The following is a 21773-nucleotide window of genomic DNA, read 5'->3' as shown; positions in this document are numbered from 1 at the left end:
GGTGTCCACAGTTCAAGAAGGACATTGATAAACTTGAGAGGGTTCAGGATTAAAGGATTGGAAAACGTGCCTTATAGTGACAGAGCTCCCTGAGTCTATCCATTTAGCTTAACAAAGACAAGGTTAAGGGGTGACTTGATCACAGTCTGTAAGTAACTGCATGGGGAACAGAAATATGATAATAGAGGGCTCTTCAGTCTAGCATACAAAGTTATAACATCCAATGACTGGAAGCTGAAGCTAGACAAAGACACACTAAACATAAGGAGCATATTTTTAGCAGTGAAGGTAATTAACCGTTGGAACAATTTACCATGGTTTGTGGTGGATCTCCATCACCGTTAATTTTTAAATCAGAACTGCAGGTTTTTCTAAAAGATCTGCTCTCATTCAAATGGGAAATTAATTCAGGGAATTTCTCTGGCCTGTGTTATTCAGGAGGTCAGGCTAGAGGCTCACAGGAGAGTTTATTTTTTCTTTTTCTTTTTCTTTTTTTTGGCTTTATAATCTCTGAATAAAGCCATAAGAACATAAGAACAGCCCTACTGAGTCAGAGCAAAGATCCATCTAGCCCAGTATTCTGTCTTAAGACAGTGGCCAGTGTTGAAAAGGGTGCCCCAGAGGGAATGAACAGAACAGGTAATCATCAAGTGATCCATAACCCTGTCACTCATTCTCAGCTTCTGGCAAACAGAGGCTAGGGACACCATCCCTGCCCATCCTTGCTAATAGCCATTGATGGACCTGTCCTCCATGAATTTATCTAGTTCTTTTTTGAATCCCTGTTATGGTCTTGGCCTTCACAACATCCTCTGGCAAGGAGCTAGACACATTGACTGTGCATTGTGTGAAGAAATACTTCTTTTTATTTCTTTTAAACCTGCTGCCTATTAATTTCATTTGGGACCCCCAGTTCTTGTATTGTGAGAAGTAGTAAACAACACTTCCTTATCTACCTTCTCTACACCAATCATGATTTTATAGACCTCAATCATATCTCCCCTTGGCCATCTCTTTTCCAAACTAAAAAGTCCCAGTCTTATTAATTTCTCCTCATACGAAAGCTGTTCCATACCCCTAATCCAGGAGTCCCCAACGCTGTGCCCGCAGGTGCCATGGTGCCTGCGGGTGCATCTTAACGCACTCGCTTCCTGGCCCCCGGGAGAGCACCCGCCAAAATGCCGCAGCGGCATTTTGGTGGGGACGCCTCTTGATGACGACACTTGTCACTGACAAGTGATGTCATCAAGAGGTGTCGCCCCCCGAATTTCAGAGGGGATGCCTCTCGATGACGCCGCTTGCCATCAACAAGCGACGTCATCGAGAGGCATCGCCGCCGAAATGCCGCTGAAATTCGGTGGCATTTCGGCAGGTGCTCCACTGCCACAGTGGTCCTCTGGCTGGTGCCCGCCAGCCAAAAAGGTTGGGGACCACTGCCCTAATCATTTTTGTTGCCCTTTTCTAAACCTTTTCCAATTCCAATATATCTTTTTTGAGATGGGGCAACCACATCTGCACACAGTGTTCAAGAAGTGGGTGTAACATGGATTTATATAGAGGTAACATGATATTTTATGTCCTATTACCTACCCCTTATTTATTCCCAGCATTCTGTTTGCTTTTTTTGACTATTGTTGCACATTGAGTGGATGTTTTCAGAGAACTATCCACAATGACTCCAAGATCTCTTTCTTGAGTGGTAAAAGCTAATTTAGATCCTAACATTTTATATGTATAGTTGGGATTATGCTTTCCAGTGTGCATTACTTTGTATTTATCAACATTAAATTTCATCTGCCATTTTGTTGCCCAGTCACCCAGTTTTGAGAGATCCTTTTGTAGCTCTTCACAGTCTGCCTGGGTCTTAACTATCTTTAGTAATTTTGTATCATCTGCAAATTTTGCCACATCACTGCTTATCCCTTTTTCCAGATCACTTATGAATATGTTGAATAGGACTGGTCCCAGAATGGACTCCATCCCTAACACACAGTGTCACTCCTCTGCCCAGGTAGAATGAGGAGAAAAACACACACTTTTGTGTTCCCTCGTTTAGTTACCACAGAGACAGGTGCTATATAAAAACAACTCTACTTAGGAGAAGGTTGGCATGGGCATCTACTGCTTTCTCAAGTTCAATGCAGCTCTTAGGGAAGCTTCAGACTCCAGAACCATCAGTGTAGAGCCCCTGTACCTCCATACTGGTTACAAGTCTACTCTCCCCCTCCACAGCTACATTGCTCCTGTAAACCCATAATCCCTAGGTACCCCCACCAGCCAGCAGCTCTCCAAACCCACCATCTGGGGTGTGGTTTCCTGATGCAGCAAGAGAACCAAGATGGCCCATCATAGCATGAAATTACTTGGGTATTCCCTGTGGGACTGAAGCTGGGAATGGTGTTGCAGAGAGTGGTTGGCTCTTCTCATGGTCCTGCCCACTCATGCCTTGGTGGACATGGTCCTTGCTCCAAATGTATTGCATGGCTGGTATCTTTTCCCATGGTTCTGCCTGGATCCGATGCTCTTGGCTCATAGAAGCAGAGGGAGCTCTGAGTTCTCTGGCCAAATGCTCAAGCAGAGTTTTTCTGAGTAGGCTAGAAAGCCCTAATGATAAGGGTGTATAACATTAAAATGCTGACATTATTTGTAGTGATGTAACTGGTGTGCCCTCACAGAGAGTTCCCCAAACCATCTGGGGTTATTTATTAATTTCTCCATACAATCAAGGGACATCAAAGCAGCGAGCACTATCAGTGGGATATACAACAAGGCCGACTTACGCTGTTTATCCTAAACCACCATTGCTCCCCATTTGGCTTCTTTATCAAACAATTAAGGGCCAGATGGATGAGTTTAAGGTCAAAAGTCAAATCCAAGTGGACTGAAAGAGATCCATCGAGTAGTTAAGTGACCATTGAAGAGGCCTGCCTGCCCCTCAACTATCACTGCTCTTGTTAAACAAACATGGGAAATGCTTTTTTTTTAATGAGTTTTTTTACATTTTCTAGGGAGGCATCTTTTTTATTCTTCAAGGTCTGTGAACAAAACTATTTGCTGGCACTGATCTGTGTTTGGTTTGCAGTGACAGTCTTCCACAGACAAGAACTAGCCACGGTTGGATAAGCATCTGGAGTCAATGACCAGTCAGTTTCATTACAGCTTGTTACACCAGTAAAGCCCATGCTGGGATGTCAAAAACTAAACCAGAGGGAATTTAGGGCAGTAAAAGGGACACGGCTTCTAATTGTTATTGAAAGTGTGAGCCGTGTGTTTACACAGAGTCAAGGTAACACTTACTGTGTTTATGCTGTATCTCGAAAATCAGCTAAACTATCAATAATGCATTTTGATTTACTGCAAGTTCAGGACAGGTCAACGTGCCATGAACAATTCCTTCATGAAGAAGATTAATGTTCCTCTGTGTCTGGTATTTACTTTGTGCCATGAGCAATATAACTTCTGCCAGTTCTGCATGAGCTAATATAAGCAGACTGGGGTATGCTGATGATATCTCAACCCCTCAAGATCTGTTTTGTCAAAAGACCGCCATGCCATGCGTTGCTACAAAAAAAAATTGTTGGCATTAAGCATGTGCATCTGAAAGGGGAATTAACTAGAAACCCCAATACCAAGTAAGAGAAAAATACCTCTTCTGTGTATTTACTTACTGTGCAGCAACTCCGGAGCCTTCTCATTCTGGAAAAAGGCATGCTTCAATGGGTGTTTGTATGAAATCAGCATAGACTGTTCCGTAATTTCAACTAGGGAATGCAGCCAGATGAAGCAGTTACAAGGACTTTACAGACCACCCTGGTTCAAACTGTAGAATAGGGATCTTGAACAGAACCGGGAAGGAAGAGTGGAGTCTTACAAGAACGGATGTGAAAATGAAGTAGGGCTGTACAGGCCAACTTAGCATCCCAGTCGTCAATAATGTATGGAGTCTCTACACAGGAACCGTGACCTTCATGAAGGTTGCACAGTAGGGTCACATAAGGTATCATTTCTTTAAAATAATTTTCACATCACTGGTAAATTAGTCAGGGCACCCGGTTGGTACATGCTGGAGAGCTCAGCAAGGCATTCTAAGAGAGGAAATGGCACCAAGAAGCAATAAAGCTCCTAGCATGGCCTGAATGCTGATGATAGATCCCACCTTGACGGCTGTGGAGAATGAAGTCTTTTATTTAGTCATAGAACTGGTACTGTATGGGCAGCACTGGTGCAAGCTTTCCACACTCACCAATGTGCTTCAGCCATGATGCGGAGGGAGTAGCTATGGGGACACAAAGGCAATGCAGTCGCCATGTACATTTGGTCCTTGGCCTCTTTGTTGAGCCTGCCTGAAAAATGTATTAGTCGGGGTAATCGTTTTTGTGGTGTATAAACCTGTTCACTAGGAACTGAACAGACACTACGCGCTCACGTCAAATATGCCACCAAATGGTTGTTAGTAAGTAGTGAGTGTAACATTGTTGGGAGTCACCAGCTGGTGCTGTTACAGAGAGAGAAGCAAGGTCTGTTTAGCTGAATGCATAGGAGTCAGATGTTGGCAAAATGCTTATTGCCAATCATAAGGCAAATCGTGATGCTGAGTGCATCACCTCAGTGAAGTATGGTCTCCTGGCTGAACCTGTTCTGCCCTGGTCTGTCTTTCTCTCTCAGAAATACCCTTCGGTGTATCAGCTGCCCATGGGTTATAAGCAGGCAACTAAACACCATATTTACATGGTGCTGGGGCCAAAACATCATAACTATTTTAAGCTACCTCCCTCAGTAATGAAAAGAGGAATTAACCACTAATGTACCCACAGAGGGGAAGGTCTTCTTACTTGGCCAATCATGAGAATCCAAGATAAAAGGACTCGCTAGCCTTGTGGAGGAGTCTTTCCACAATGCAATCTGGCCTCTTTTTTCTTCCTGAAGGAGCTGTGTTATCATTGGCTTCTCTACTCATTCCTATGCAGCCTCCCCCTCATTGGAGGGGATGGAGACACACAGAGGATACTAATCTGTCTCAGGAATATTAACTCCCACATGGCTATCTGCTTAGCTAGCCATTGAGTCACAAGAGGGTCTTACCACACAGCATCAGAGCCGCAGGTCCACAGAGTAGGGATGGAGAGGCTACTAATGTCCCATGCAGCAAAATCATAGCTCCTCACTCCATCTTCACCTGTGTTAACACCACATTGCTGGAATAGGTGGCCAGGGGTATCAGCCTCATCACTGCTAGCCTGTTCTACGCTTTCCTGTAGGAGTTTCAGATGAGCTGTGCAGGTGTTGATGGCATCTTTAGGGACCCGCACACCTGGACATTTACAAATGTTTTATTGCACAGTTAAAACGTGAGAAGTACTAAATTATGACCTGTCCTAAGTGATGGCACATTCCCACGATGCACTTAAGGTATTTACGAGAATAATTTACGACTGTATTAACAAATCTCTTGTACCTTTAAAGAATTATTACCTCTGCAGAGAAATAAAAGCAAATGTAAATCAATGTAAGAGAGCTGGTTCAGAGCTGCTGGCACTCTGGGTTTATGAGTGGGTTATGATCTTCAGTTAAATCTGTGGGGTGCACACCTATCAACTTGAATGCATTCTTCAGTTCTGCTGGCTTTATGTTGTCGTATCAAATACAGAATATAGCCTACAAAGGGATAGAGAGAGATGTACACATAAACCAGAGCTTGAGAACTTGTACAAGCTCCCACACACACTCCTCAACTGCTATGGAAGGAAAAGGAAGCTTTGAAAATATACCCTTCCAACTTCTGATGACAGTGAGTTCTCGGCAGCAGCCGAAGTACTTACCTCACATCATCTTTTCAAAGCTAAATGTTTCCAAAGTGGAACTCAATACTCACCACACTTAAAGTCCAACCAGGGAACTCACTGCATTATTGTCACTAAATAAGAGAAGAATATAGGAAAATGTTAGCAAGCATGCGTGTTGTGTCCATCCTTTATGTGTGGGAAGAGGTATAGGTAGAATCATAGAATATCAGGGTTAGAAGGGACCTCAGGAGGTCATCTAGTCCAACCCCCTGCTCAAAGCAGGACCAATCCCCAGACAGATTTTGCCCCCTATCCCTAAATGGCCCCCTCGAGGACTGAGCTCACAACCCTGGGTTTAGAAGGCCAATGCTCAAACCACTGAGCTATCCCTCCCACCCTAGTAGGAAACATGGTGATAGGTTCATTCCTAACCACAAGAAGATAAGGAAGGGGGCTGAAGGGAACCGGTAATGCAATACTGAGCTTTTTACGGTTCAGACTTTGCCCCCATCAGAGAGGCCAAGAATGTTCATGGAGACTGAATTATGGTCCAGGTCTGCGTCCCCCCCTCCCCGATGTAGCAGTGGGGCAGATGGGTAGAGCAGTTTAGAGAGCTATCCCTCTGATGGATTTTTGTGCCAGTTCTGTGCATAAACAGTTGGCATCACTTACATGTCTGGTCAGTCCAATACCTTTTGCAAGTCCTAAGCTCACTTAAAAAATATAGCAATTGAGAAATGTACCTTGTAGTGATGGTGTTTAAAAACAGAGTAAGTCACAGTGAAGCTACTAGAGAAATGTGCCCCTAAGTAAACTGTTTTAATACTGATTAATCTGCCCTGGTCATGGATGCAAAGCCATTCAGAACTTTAACTACACACAGCAACATTCCTCCACTATTAATGACCTCTGGAAATAAGTCTCTTTTTATTGCTCTATGATGATTCTAGCCAAGACAATACAGTGATCTACTGAGCTGCACCTCTGGGTATGGGAAACTGGATGACCTGGACCTGTTTCAAGTGCTCTTTTTCTTGCAGCCTATATTGCTTTCCCAAGAGACCTGTCAATAGGGTCATGTCTCTCAAAAATGGTAGGCATAATTTTCCATTAAAACGTAATCTGCTTCAGCAAGGATATCTAAGCTTTTGTCTTCACTGAGAAATGGTGCGGTTTTACATTGAGACAGCTAACTCAAGATAGCTATTTCAATGTAAAACCCTGGTGAGAACAAGGCAATATACTTTGGGGGGGGGACTGTTTGTTTGTTTGTTTGTTTTTAATCTCAGTGGCACTAGTCAAGGTAAACCCTGGTGGGTGACATAGGGATTAACGCTGATGTAGCTAGTCAAGAACTACCTGTGCCTTATCTGCCTTAGAATTTTACAGCAAGTCAGCTCTCTCACATTAATGATTCAAGGTAAAAACACACCTCCTTTCACAGGGAAGATGAAGTCAATATCACTTAGCTATAGTGCTGCCGTTTATAATCAACACGGGGAAATGTAACAGCCTTCTCAAACCCAGCACACTAACTCTGTACAATTCCCTCCCCCCTGCATTGGAACATTTTATATATATAAAACAATCTTTGTTTGCACCAGAAGGCATCGCTGTGATCATGTAGCCTGATTTTCTATATAAGGGCTTCTCTACACTTACCAGGGAATCGATGTGCGGCGATCAATGCATCGATGGTTGATTTAGCTGGTCTAGTGAAGACCCACTAAATCAACCGCAGGTCGCTCTCCCATCGACTTCTGTACCCCACCGGAACGAGAAGAGTAAGAGGAGTCGATAGGAGAGCATCTCCCATCAATATAGCATAGTGTGGGCCCCGCGGTAAGTAGATCTAAGCTACATCAACTTGAGTTACACGACTAACATAACTCAAATTGCATAGCTGAGATTGATTTACCCCCCGTAGTGTAGACAGGGCCTAACACAGTCCATAGGACTTCCCTGAATTAATTCCTGAATTGAATTAGAGCTTTCTATGATACCTGGAACAGTGAAAGAGATTTTTTAACATTAACTGCACGCCATGGGTGGCTCTTGTGCTCTTCCAGTATTTAAGGTACAGTTTGTAACTGCTGATCTTACATAACATGGGCAAAATGGATCAGGATAATATTTGTATGAAATGTATGTTTTCCCTGAGTGCACTTAGACCAGCTGTGTAAGCAACTGGAGGAGGAGAAGGAACTTCAGGGAAGCACAACTCTGCTGCACGTGGGCTGGATGTCAGCTTGAGAAGTGAGGTGGGATGTCAGAAGAATGCATTTTAATAAGGCTGTGAGTGTGTCTCTTTCTCCATGTCTGAATGCTGTAACCGAGGTGGTACCCAGCTGAACTCCTCTCAGAACTATCTCTGGCAGACCCAAGAAGGCAATCGTAAAAAGAAAGTGCTGTGCTCCAGCTGGTGCAGCCACGCTACCTAGACGTAAGTTAGTGCCCTGGCGAGGTCTGCTGTCTGAATCCAGATGCTTTCATTGAATGGTTGGTGTCTCTTCCTTAGCTAGCATTTAAATCATAGTAATGTTAAATTAGAGAAAGAGACAGCAGATCATACTGCTGCAAATGAAAACACTTACCCCCATCTTCTCCCAAGGGGCCTGAGGCTTGCCACATTGCCAAAGCAGCACAATGGGACTTCACGGTCTTGTACAGTTTGATGTATAGATCTGATCTGCAACCGGAAAGGAAACATTTCATATTTTAGTCTGGTGGAAATTGTGATGAGCCAGCATTGGCTTTGGGAGGAAGGGGTTATTACATTTCTCTGTGTGGTTTATAAATCGCAGTCATGTAGACAAGTGAGTAGATTCCTTGGTCGTAGATTTGAAGATGTCTCTCTCCTCTTTGACTCCCTCCACTGGCTCCCCATCCTTGTTAACCCACTGCAGTGAAACCCTGGTGTTTTTCAAGTCAATGGCAAAACTCCCCAAGACTTCAACAGGGTGGGATTTCATCCATATTCACCTCCCTAGAGGCTCTGTAAAATCTTTTCTCCTCTCTACTTCTCTTTCTTTGTTAAGTTTTGCATTGCCTCCATCCCGTGCACTCCGCCACTACCCCGATTGCCTGCGTGTTCAAGACAAAGGCAAACACGTGCAGCCACCTATACATGATCAGATGTCCCCGAGCTCATCCGTAAGCCTCCTACCTTCTCCACTAAGTATTTCTTAAAAATCCACCTCTTCCCTGTTGCTTGTAAGTTACTCCTGTTGATATGTATGGAAAATCCCTTTTGTTAGTTCCATTCCCTGACAACTATCTAAGCATCTAGGCTGTTCAGGGGCCATTGCTTCTTGTATGCCCAGAAAATGGCTTACACATTATGGGTGCTACCACAAACAAATAAATTATAGTAAAATAATAGTAATAAATAATAATTAATAATCAGATGGGACAGCTGCATACATTTTCCTTCTTTTTGTGGTAACTCTTTCTATTTATTTTCCTGTTGCTGCATATAATTCATATGTCCCACAGTGGAGAATGCAGTGGTGGAATAAATGACCAGGTACATGACAGAGCAAGTATAAAGCCTTAATAAATCACTTTGCTGTTGGAGAGAAATACTGCATCTGACCTGCACGCCTTCTGCATGTGGAACTCCCACTTACATCATGTGGTTCTAGTTCATTGTATGAGATCAACTGCAGTTGCTAACACAGGATCCAAACCTTAGTGGTGCTGAGCACCCTGAACTCCCATTGAAGTCAACAGGAGTAAAGGGCACTGAGTTTTTTCTAGAATAGGGGCCTTAGGGATCACAAATGAACTCCTCTATCCACTCAGGTGCACAGCACCACTAAGCAACATACTGGAACTGCACTATGCAAGCCAGTCCTACACTAGATCCAATGGGAGTTTTGCCTGAATAAGGACTGCTGGATTTGGTTTGGAAATCCATCTAAAAAGCATCAACACTTACTAAGACGCAAAATGTTTCCAGTAGAGGCCAAAGTTCAAGAAGTGTAAAGATTGATCCTATATTCGTTGTTCAGGGAAACTACCACCGAAGTCAAGGGGAATTGGAATTGTGCCTGAGCAAGGACTGCAAGTCTAGACCCTTTGTTAGGTTAAGAGTCCAGGGGCTGATTCCTCATGTCATTTTTACACCAGTGCAAACCAGTTTACTTCAGTGGAGATTTACAGTGTTGTAAATTAAAAGAATCAGATTCCATCACTGAATTCACGGATCCACTGAAATCAATGGCAAAATTCCCACTGACTTCAGTGAGGTCAGGATTTCACTTCAGGTGTTTTATCCAAAGCTTAGCTGAAATACCCAAACATCTTCACTTGGCAAAACTGGCCTGAAAATTTTCCAATAGGTTTTCTTAAAACACTTCTGGTTCTTTTGTTTCTGGGTATCCCAGAAATACCATGGAAAATGCCTCCCCTGGGGCTTCAGTGCAAAATGTGCAAAGAGAGATTTTTTTTTTAGCAAGTCAACAACTTTTATAAACCAAGCAAGTTTGGTTTTACTTGGGGGCAAAGGTGCTGGATGGCTGGGGAATGTTTATTTAACCCAACCTGCATAAAATCCCAGAGACCTCATTACTTGCCCTTTACTAGTTTTAGTTATGTAGTCATTTCAGATTCATTTTTTCCAATATTTCAAATTTTGATTGACACATTTTCAAGTTTATAAATTGTTTGGCCAGCTCCAGTCTCTACCGTTTTGGTTTCATTCTAGAGCAGGAATAATCAGAATACAAGAAGGAAAATGAAAAACTCGTTCATGTGTGAAGTTAGTTGTTTTGTCTAGCAACCGTTAGAGAAAGGACTAGACTTAAATCAACTGTCTTCATGGATTTTATTACATGGATTCATTGGATGCAATAAATTACATGGTGCACAGAAGATATGTTAATGGATTTTTTGGCTTTTATGCTCATCACTTGTATGAGGTTTTTGCCTGGCAGAGGAGAGATGGGAGGAAAGGTTGGGGTGTACTTTGCTTGGAGAGAAGATGTATCCATTTACACTTTGCCAGATTCTGCTACACTTACTCAGACGGATTGGTCCCTTATTCCTTGAGAAGTTCAGTGACAAACAGGATTATGTAGGGAAATAAGGGACTACTCAGCATAAGAAAAGGTAGCCAAATCTGGCCCAAATGTGATTTAAAAGTGTAGATTTGGGATTTGTTTTTTACTTTACTGCATGTGCCTTGAGTTTTGCTAATTGGGAGTGTTTAATAAATCCATGGCCTGGGAGATACAGGTGCCTTCTGGCCTTAAAGTCTATGCATCTGTGAAAATAAAATAAAAAGCTGTTTCTTCAGGCCACTTTGATAAAGTGCCATCACTTTGGTCAAAAGATCAGTAAGGGATTTTGCACTCAATGACGTCAAGGACAAGACTCTCAATTGACTTTAACGGTGCAGGATCAGTGGCTAAATCCTAAAATAATCTCAAAATTCTACTGGTACTTGGCTGCCAATATGGCTAGTGAAAAAAATTCAAAGTTCACATGTCTGATGAAATTTCTCATTGAAATTTTGAACATTGGTGGACAAAAAAAAAATAAAATTGTCCTAATTTTTTCCCTTCCGCCCCCCCCCACCTGGGCTGATCAATATCAATTAGGGGTGCAACTAGAGCTAAAAGATTGGGAAATAATATTACTAAATGCCCATAAAAATCTGCTTACAGGAAAATAATGGGACTGTATTAAATTTGCTCCATCAAATCTTCTGTTTTCCCCTTTTCACCAGGATGTTCTATTCCCTGCTGCTTGACAAGTGCTGGAGAGCAGGACGGGCAGATGTTCACACCTGGTGAGAAGGGAGAGCATTTTGAGGTTTTTGGAAGGAAGTGGTCTCAGTTATTTGCAGGTGAAGGAGATCAGACTAGATTTCATTGATCTTACCAGATTCATATTCTCCCAATGACCCAAGCTGCAAGACGTACAACTGCATTGTACTGGAAATCGACGCTAGCACTGGAACACTGGTTACATCAACTGATAAGAATCATTGAGCTAAAACTGTAGTGCTGGAAGCTGCTATATTCCTGGACAACGGGAAGACTGTGGTATCCACCAGATCCAGTCTAGGCTTCATTCTGCAAGGTGCTGAGCACTCTGGCCCTGATCCAGCAAAGCTCATAAACAAGTGCTTAGCTTTAAGCCCCGGCCTAGTCCCGTTACAGTTAAACATGGGTTTAAATGCTTTGCTGGCTCAGGGCCAGCATGTGGCTGGATCGAGCTCTCAGTGACTATTCGTCCCTAAAACACTGAAACTGAAGAAGAACATACCAAAATCTATAACGGAACTGACTGAAGATAATACTCAGGACTCCAGAAACACTTCCTGGTAATAGTTTATTGAGATGTAAGTGATATGTGTACCCCACTCCCAGCATGGCTGAGGAGGAAAGAAAGAAAGAAAGAAAGAAAGAAAGAAAGAAAGAAAGAAAGAAAGAAAGAAAGAAAGAAAGAAAGAAAGAAAGAACATGTATAACTCTTTTGTATATAGATGGATAGATAAATCCTAGCAGTGGTTACATCAGCTGATAATAAGTGCCAGGGTAGAAACTGCAATGCAGGAAACAGCTAATATTTGTGGGAAATTGGCAGATTGTGATCTCCACCAGATCCAAATGTGGGCTTGAACCAAATCCCTGCAAATGAGAGTCAGTGCCGCATGCCTGGCCAAGCACGCCTCTCCTGCTCCTAGCCCCACTCCTGGAACATCTCCTTTAAGGGGGTCCTCAGAAGGCAGCATAGCGGCTGTTTCCACACTGCCTGACCCTGGGGAATCCTCCCCTGGCCATACTCAAAGCTTTTAGGACCCCTTTACACCTTCCTGGTCCTTTGAACTGGCATAAAGGGCCAGTGGGAGTGATGATTTCACTGCTGAATCTCACACTCTCAAACGTTGTGGGTCTCAAAGCTGGATTTGGGTCCTAATTTTATAGCCTAGGCCCATAGCTAATTTTTAAAAACCTGCACTCAAGAATTAAGTGTTGAAAAAGAGATCTGGGAGCACAAAACCACAGTTTCTGCCATTGATGGAGATTTGCTTCATTTTAACTTTAACATATGACTTTTTTGAAGTAGCCAAAGGCATCAGGAATGTAAATTAATGAGAAGGACATGGGAATGTTTAAAGCAAAACAAACAATTAAGAGCTGTGACTCTTAGCTTTATAAGTCTAATAAATGACATGCCTCTCTTAATTTTAATACATGAAAAGGCACCAGATTGCAAAAACTACTCCCATGTTATTCATAACTTCCTTCAGATACATTAAAATCATGCTGTACTCAGTCTTCATGAAGCACTGAAGCAAGACAGGTCACTGAATTCCCCTTACCCATGTGAATGCCAGATTTAAATGTACTGTTGACACGCTAATGGCCTCCTTCAGAAAGCAGCGTTTGTTCAGTATCTTAATAAGTAGTTCCAAGGTTTGCCACACTAGTTTTGCCATGAAGTCCTCTTTAGTGTATCATAAACAGTTAAGATATTCTACCAATCTTTCTACATTTAGGGCTTATCTCTATGAAGAAGTTGCACATAGTAGTTTAATCTGGTTTAAAAAATGATTTAGTTAAACTGGTACAGCAAACCCCTGTGTGGACACTCAGATATTGATTTAAAACTGGCTATATTCTCGACTGCAGACTAGATCATGGTCTATAAGTATCTACAGTAGGAAGAGATGTCTGATAGAACATGGCTCTTTAATCTAGCAGATAAAAGCATAACAAGATCCAGATGCTGAAAGCTAAAGCTACACAAATTCAGACAAGAAATAAGGGCTGGTCTACGCTAGGGGGGGAAATCGATCTAAGATACGCAACTTCAGCTACGTGAATAGCGTAGCTGAAGTCGAAGTATCTTAGATCAAATTACCTACCGTCCTCACGGCACGGGATCGATGTACGCGGCTCCCCTGTCGACTCCACTACTGCCGTTCGGGTTGGTGGAATTCCGGAGTCGACAGGAGCTCGTTCGGGGATCGATATATCACGTCTAGATGAGACACGATATATCAGTCCCTGAGAAATCGATTGCCACCCGCTGATACGGCAGGTAGTGAAGACGTAGCCTAAGGCACACATTTTTAACAGTGAGAGTAATTAACCATTGGAACAATTTACCTAGAGATGGGTGGATTCTCCATCGTGTGAATCCTTTAAATCGAGACGGGCTGTCTTTCAAACAGATGTGCTAAACAGAAGTTATGGGCTTGATGGAAAAAAAATCACTGGGTGAGGTTCTATGACCTGGGTTATGCAAAAGGTCTGACTAGCTAATCAGAATGGTGCCTTCTGGCATTAACATCTATGAATCAATGAATATTTGGTACACTTAAGTTTTACCAGCACAAGCTAAACTGCTATAAGTCAGGCTTAAAGTGATTTTAGAGCATTCAAACACACATTTGCACTAGTTTAACAAAAGCAGTATAAAAATCAGAACTTTAATTCAGCCACTGCAATGCCACATAGACCAGGCCTCCGAGTGATCAAGTAGCAGAGGGTGGCTTTGCCCAGATCCTCAGCTGATGTAACCTGGTGTAACAACACTGAAGTCAAAAGAGCTACGCCAGTTTAAAACAGCTGAGGGTCTGGCTCTATATTATGGCTGCTTTCAACCAAGGTAGTTTTAACTTGATCAAAAAAAAATGCTTGTCTTGTACATTTCACACCTAGGCTACAAACAAGCCGAATACTTTAAGCATAGTTAATGTATGAGAACATCTCTAAAGAAGTCATTCTAACTTAAGATGGCTATCTTACATATAAGATTAAGGTTCAGGAGACGTGCTTAGCACCATCAAGTTCTGAAATATTGAAGATAAGAATCTGAGGAGAGCATTGCACAATGTCAGTGAGTAGCTGCCAAAGGTCTGATACTTACACAAAAGGTTTGGTGCCAAGACAGAATGCAGCAAGAAATGTTTCTTAAGAATACATAGTAACAACTCCAACAATGGGAATCATTACAAACCAAACTGGCTTTCAAAAACCATCCACTGTGAAAATTAATTGCATACATTTCAAATAATTTTAGCCTAATATAATTTTAGAACCTACTACAACAGAAGTTGTTCTCATCACTTTGAATGAGACCACATCTACTGGCCCGTTCACTGACATGGCTTAGTGCAGGCCTTATGTCACTACCTTTTCATTTGCTCCTTTCCTTGCTGAAAACCGACCATTTCCTTGCCAGAATTTAGTGATCCAATTTGTGAAAAAAATCAATCTTGGTCAGATTTCACTCAGCTAAATTCCAATTGCACCCGACGAAGCTTTCTCATACCAACTAGGCACATTAGGTATGCTTGAGTTAGGAAGGAAATGAACACTTCCTATAGCAAGAGAAGGGGCCAGAGGGAACAGAGATTCATGATTCCAGTCAACAGCCAGCAACAGCTGGTTACAAGTATAAGGTAATTTTAACAGACGCAGGTCCGGTGCTTGGTGTTCTGTTTAACTCAAAGTAGAATCTCTATATCTAAGGAAAGCATCTTGTATGTCCTGATTCTGAAAACACTTCAGCATGCGAGTAACTTTATGCATGTAAGTATTCTCATTGACCTCACATATATAAAGTCACTCGTGCATAAGTGTTTGCAGGACTAAAACTCTAGTTGATGTCAGTCAGCGACCCCTAGAAAAATGATGAGCTTTGATAGTAAAAGGTTCCACAAACTTTCTATCAACCCCTGAGGGCCAAGTCCCATTCAACGGGAACTGAACTGGGCCTTGTATCACGATTTTTCAGGGAAGTTCAAGGATGATAGTGACCCTGGTATTAGGAACATACATATGATCAGAACAGACCTGCATGACAAAATCTGTCCAATACAGGATTGTTCATGCCCATTTTGAAGGTGGATTCTTAGGATAAATTGAAGTCAGGCCAAAACATGGGTGAGAGTTAGTCCTGGTGTAAACTGGTGCAATTTCAATGCAGGTTGCACTGGTCTACCCCATGGTTGAATTTGGCCCAGTGTCTCTCTCCCCACTTCAAGTAGAGTGATATTTGGGTTTGTCAGAAAATGGTCAGAAAATGGTAAATATTATCACAAAAATTTCAAAAGCAAATTTTTAAAAAATTGATTTTTGTTTTAATTTTTCATGGGCATTCTCTTTTCTTTTTTTCAGTAAAAAGAACTAAAAGCTTTTAGGTTGGATTCCTCATAAAAAAGGAAAACATTTTGAAACTAAGATTTTTGTGAAAAATGTTTTTTTCCTAAACCAAGTATTTCATTGCCCGCACAGATACAAATAAATAATAGTAATGAGTGCTGTACTATTATGTGGGACAGTTTTACCAGTCTCAGAAAAACAGCAGCAAGTGAGAAAACAGGTCATTTTTATTTTCTCTTAAAAAATGGCCTCTTTTACCCGGTGGTTTCAGAGTGCTTTCCAAAGATGGATAGAATACTGATATGCCCATTTTACAGCTCGGTAAACTGAGCCATTGAGCAGTTCAGCTGAGTTGCCCTGGCAGCACAGAGATCCCAGTCATATTTTCTATGAATTACTGTATCCCAAGTTAACCTAGCCAGTGGAAATTATGGCTCATTAACATGGAAGCTTTCTGTGACAGAAAATATCATTTACTATATGTATATACAGCACCTAGCTGTATGGGTAGAATTGCAATATTTAACAGTCATCATGATCATTTAATTATTTTTTCATTATTAATTATTATTATTATTAAATTTTGTAATTAATATTGTTATTAACAATTTGTCACTACAATACATACAGCAACAACCACTTGGCTAGTGCACTTGTGTGCAATTACCATAGAATACACTGAACTACATGACTGAAACACAGAGACCTGTAAAAAAGGGATCCTGAACATCAGCAGCAATGCAGTTTCATGCATGACAACGGCTAATCCAGTACCTGAAAGCCCATCTCCCTGGCTCTGCTGAAGTACCAATATGAACTGGTAATTAAGCAACAAGAGAGGGAATTTCTCTTCCCAATACAACATTTTTTGTCCTCCCCAAATAGAGCAGAAGAGGCCTCTTTGAAACAAAGGAAATTTCTATAAATTGGTGCAGAGTTCTTAACATTTATCTTAGGATTTGTTTTTCAGGCCCGATCCTGCTGCTGTTCCGAGCCCACTGACATATTTTGCCTTATTGTGCCAAGTATCTTTCATAAAAGCTGTATCCTAAATTGTTCCACAGAGCTAAATTATTATATTCAACCACAAGAAAAAAATGACATTCATCTAGCATCAAAAGTCTGACTTAAATCCACAAGAGTCAGGAAATTCAGAATTAAGGTTGAAACTCCATCTTAACTCAACATATTGGATCAAATTCAACCCTGGTATGAGCCCATTGTAAACATCAGCTTGTTCCAGGGATCAGTTTGACTCATTTATGGCTAGGTATTGCAGTCCATATTGCATGTAAGAGCACCCGTTGTTTGAACCCTGCAACAATTAACCTCACTAAGGTGGAGTGGAGAATAGGGTTTCAGACTTAACTTGAAATTTCCTGGCTTGGTGGGCTTTTGGGAGACCTTTAATATTACTTTAATGTAGTTTTTTGAGGTTTGATTTCCTACATTTTTTTTAATAACCATCTCTTTAAAAAAAATTAAAAAGAAAAAGAATTCCATGCGCTTTTAATGAAATCTAGGCCTAGTTCCACCCCACTGTACTCACCTATTATGCCTCCAGAATGAGGAGAATCAGACCAATGGATGGTGTGTATACTTTGGCTTATTTGCCTTGGCCTCTTTTTGGAATAGAGAAAAGACTTCAGAGTGAAAAACAAGAGTATTGAAAGTTTTAGAGGAATAAAATACAGACGCCAACACGGTGTCTGGGTTCAGTGAGGGAGGGGGGCCTTGCAGTTTTATGGGGGCAACTCTGTAATAGTTAATTTACATCTTTCATGCTACAGAAAGACAACTCTTTACCGCAGAAGGTTACAGTGAGGAACTGAAGAGTACAAATTTGGGCTGTGAACGGCTTGCTGATTTGAAAAGCCCAAATCCTGAGGTGGTTTAAACAGGTGTTAGAACAAAGTACTGATGCTTTTCCTCTGCTCCAATGAGCAAAGCAGTAGATCTCTGCACCTCCATGTGGAATGTGGATGTGAGTTGCAAGAGAGTAATCCACAGGAGAATTTGATGGTGTCACTCACAAACATTGGGAATGCAGACATGAGATGGGGGATGGTGCAAATCCGCATGGCCCCAGATCAGGACAGGATGCCAGCACTGGGCTACATCCACTACTGTTTGACTTATTAGTAACAAGCAACTAGGCAGCTCTGTCCTAGTTTTGACCACCACGTTGGGGCTGGAGCGCCAGTCCCAAACTCCACTGCACTGGCAGTTTCACATGAGCACAGTCCTTTTACCTTGGATCTACTTGCTTTTTCAGACTTGGGCCTGGTAATTCCATTCCATCTGCTACATATCAATAGCAATAAAACGTGGCTTCCTCTCTGCTGAGCAGGCTGATGTGACCACAGCACTTTCTCTTGTGCAGAGCGATAGCGTTGTGTCTGCATGAGCTGAAAGCAGCCAGGCTATAACTTAAACAAATCAGAGCTAATCGGCCTTATTAGAAGTGTGATAGAATCTGTAGAACTGAGCTGGCTATGAAACTGCACAAATGGATATTTGGCAATGGGGAGGGAGGGCTGCTGCTTCAGAAGAGCTGCTTTTCTAGATGGATTCCAGCCTGTAGAAAACATGAAAATGTTATCATGGATCAGTATTTATACAGATTATTTTCCTTCTTCCACAGGCTTGTCTGTATGTCATCATTGCCCATATGAAAATTAGATAAAACACAAAAAGCCAGATTGTGGCTTCCACTCTGCTCTAGGCTGGGCTGGACATGCAAAGCAGCCACAAAGCCACCTTAGCTGGCTACCCAAGAACTCCCCACCAGGGTCATAGCCTCCCAAGGAAAACATGGGCCTCAAGCCAGCCTTGGAGGGGTAAATCCAGAAGGTGGTGATGGCTATGGCCAGTAAAGGTTCCACTTTGTTTATTAGCACATCTCACCTGCTCGGAAAGCAGATTCTTATTTTGTTACAGTGGAAAGTGAAAGGGCGTGGTGACCATTGCCAGAGCTTTGTAACACAATGCATGGTGAGAAGGCGGTTCAGAGATGCAAGGGTGGCAGTAAAAGCCTGGTAACAATCAAGCTGCTGCTTCAGTCCCTGCTCTGACTACTGGGGAGCACGTGCCTCTTCAGCTTTGAGCAACTGCTGTTTCTGTGCCAGTTAATGGAAGCCTTCGTCAGTGTGCTTCGGATGGGAGAACTGGCGGCAACCGTGTCCAATCAATGGAAAACTTGTCCAGTCTGGAGAGGAACTCTGTTTCTAACCTTCCAAGACTGATCAGAAGAAGCAGATGACCATTAGCTGGGGCTAAGTGGGCACAGATACATCTGTTCTTTTCCTAGCTTCATGTGGCTACTGAACAGCTTTTCGTTAGATCTAAGATTAGTTGGTTTCAGGTCATGTTTCATTCTCTCAAAGGAAACTCTATATTCTATGCTCTGTTCCTGATGTATAGGTAGGCATACGTTCCAAACTGGGGGTGGGAGTGAGGAGCCTCTGATGTTAGTGGTGAGTTAGCTGCACAGAGGAAGCCACTTGCCACCTCTTCACAGTAAGAGAGGATGATGCAGTGGCCTGCCTGCACTGTATGACTCACCTTCCCATTGCGTACATGCTTGAAAAGGAGTTCAGGGAACAGCATCTGTAGGACGAGTGTTGAGTTAGTTAGTAAACACAGGTACACTGAATTTCCTGAAACACGTCTCTACTGTTTCATAATGGTCGGTTAGTCACGGCAGCTGCTGAAGCCTTAATCTTTTCTCAAGTGACCGTGCCCTGCCTGAAATTTAACATATACTAAATTAGCAGCCAACGCATCAGCAATACCAAGCAGTTCATAAAAGATGGGATGTGTGGGAGCAGCACATAACCACCCAACCTAGCCGAAGATTGGCTCTTCTCAGGCCTTGCTTAGTTTATCACCAGTGGGAGGCTAAAAGGCCACTCCCTGCTATAAAATGATACAAAACCTATGCGGGGGGCGGGGGTTCCTCTCTGCTAGGAAGTGCTGTGCCCCAGCAGGTCTGGCTGTGACATATGATGGGGACATGACACTTCCACAGATGAATCATTGTAATGAGCTGGAAGAGACCATCTGTCCATGAATATGTAATTTGGTAGTTAGAATTGCAATTCCTCTTCGCACAGGAGCTCAGAGGAGGCGGCCAACACCAAACTAAACAAACATGTCCCTTTAAAAAGGCCTCCAAACCAAGTTCCTAGCTTGCTTAATGTTCTAGGAGGTAGGCTGGGGTGGGGTGGGGCGGTTATAAGGCCCTTTAACCCAATTTATAAGGCCCTTCCTACTTCAGAGCTACTAAATTTAGTCAGAAAACAAAGTCCGTAGGGCCCAGGTCAGGCTACTGGCCTGGAGCCTGCAACCTGTAGCAACCAGTATAGCTCCTAGTCTCTTACACATCCCAACATTCATTTCCTGTTTATACAGCCCACCCCAGTGTGGGGCAGGACTCCTTGATTATGCGTAGGTTTTTGTAAGCCAGAAACTGTCCCTTAAAGTGGTAGTATACTCTGCCACACAGGGAGAGATCTCTACCTCTTAGTGCAGCCTAGCCTCTGCAATTGCTTTCCCACTAACAGAGAGGGTTGCCTACCCTCCAGGATTGTCTTGGAGTCTCCAAGAATTAAAGATTAATCTTTAATTAAAGATTATGTCATTTGATGAAACCTCCAGGAATACGTCCAACCAAAACTGGCAACCCTACTACCGGAACTAGTCTGAGTAATCCCAAGGAAAGAAATGCTAGACTCTCAGATGCAATGGCGAGAGTAGTTCACAGGGTGAGTGTGATGAATGAGTAGTGTAGACATCCTTTACACAGACATTTTAAAGTAATGCATAGAAGGTACTTTGCACAAATTCCATTAAACAGGATTTCTCTGAGCACCATCTGTGCAGCACATTGAAAATTCACCCCATAGTGCCCAGGCTTCTACAGACAATGTGTGCATAGCAGAGGAAAAAAAGAATAAAAAATAATACTGCAGATAGACAGAAAGAGGAATCAGAAAAATGCTTCTTCCTATGCAACCTGTAGAATCTGCCTTGTAGGGCCTGATTCTCATACAATGAGCTGTAGAGAAGCTTTAAATTAGATTTCTGCCCATTTTAAGGCTCCATTACACTGCCAGAGTAATATAAAGGGGCCATCATGTAAATAAGAATCAGACCTGTGATTTTTTTTTTTAAGGACAAAACCACTGGATACAATGGGACTGATTCTCAAAGTGACAAATCATAGAATACTAGAGTTGGAAGAGACATCAGGAGGTCATCTAGTCCAACCCCCTGCTCAAAGCAGGACCAATCCCCAGGCAGATTTTTACCCCAGTTCCCTAAATGGCCCCGTCAAGGATTGAGCTCACAACCCTGCGTTTAGTAGGCCAATACTCAGCTCAGTGGTTTGAGCATTAGCCTGCTAAACCCAGGGTTGAGAATTCAATCCTTGAGGGGGCCATTTAGGGATCTGGGGCAAACATCTGTCAGGGATGGTACTTGGTCCTGCTATGAAAGCAGGGGACTGGACTTGATGACCTTCAAGGTTCCTTCTAGCTCTATGAGATAGGTATATCTTTGTATAATTAATCAGGCCCAACATTCCTATGAGAGTAGAATTCAAATCCTTTACAAATGAACAACTCTACTCCATGATTTCCATCAGCTCTCCAATATCCCTTTCCCTCACTGCTTCCAAATTTCTCTTTTTGTCTACCCTCGCAGGTGCTTCTCAATAGCCTACTCCAAACAGCTACTGCACTCAATTAATCAATTTACATATCCCCAAGGCCCCATCATTAGTGCAATGCAGCCAAGCATGTTAACATTCAATAATATCAATCAACAACCAATGTTACCATTTGTAACATTCCACACTGACAGA

General features: G+C 42.4%; 1 long non-coding RNA gene across 1 annotated transcript; it reads left to right on the top strand.

The window, feature by feature from the left end:
* Window positions 1-582: 582 nt before the first annotated feature.
* On the top strand, window positions 583-21206 carry LOC115659339. Its single transcript, XR_004002525.1, has 3 exons — window positions 583-593; window positions 5998-6034; window positions 21164-21206. It is a non-coding gene; the product is annotated as an uncharacterized LOC115659339 (long non-coding RNA).
* Window positions 21207-21773: the final 567 nt, after the last annotated feature.

This window comes from Gopherus evgoodei, chromosome 11 (assembly GCF_007399415.2).
Source record: "Gopherus evgoodei ecotype Sinaloan lineage chromosome 11, rGopEvg1_v1.p, whole genome shotgun sequence".
NCBI lineage: Eukaryota > Metazoa > Chordata > Testudines > Testudinidae > Gopherus > Gopherus evgoodei.
This window is presented reverse-complemented; position numbering and strand designations above follow the sequence as displayed.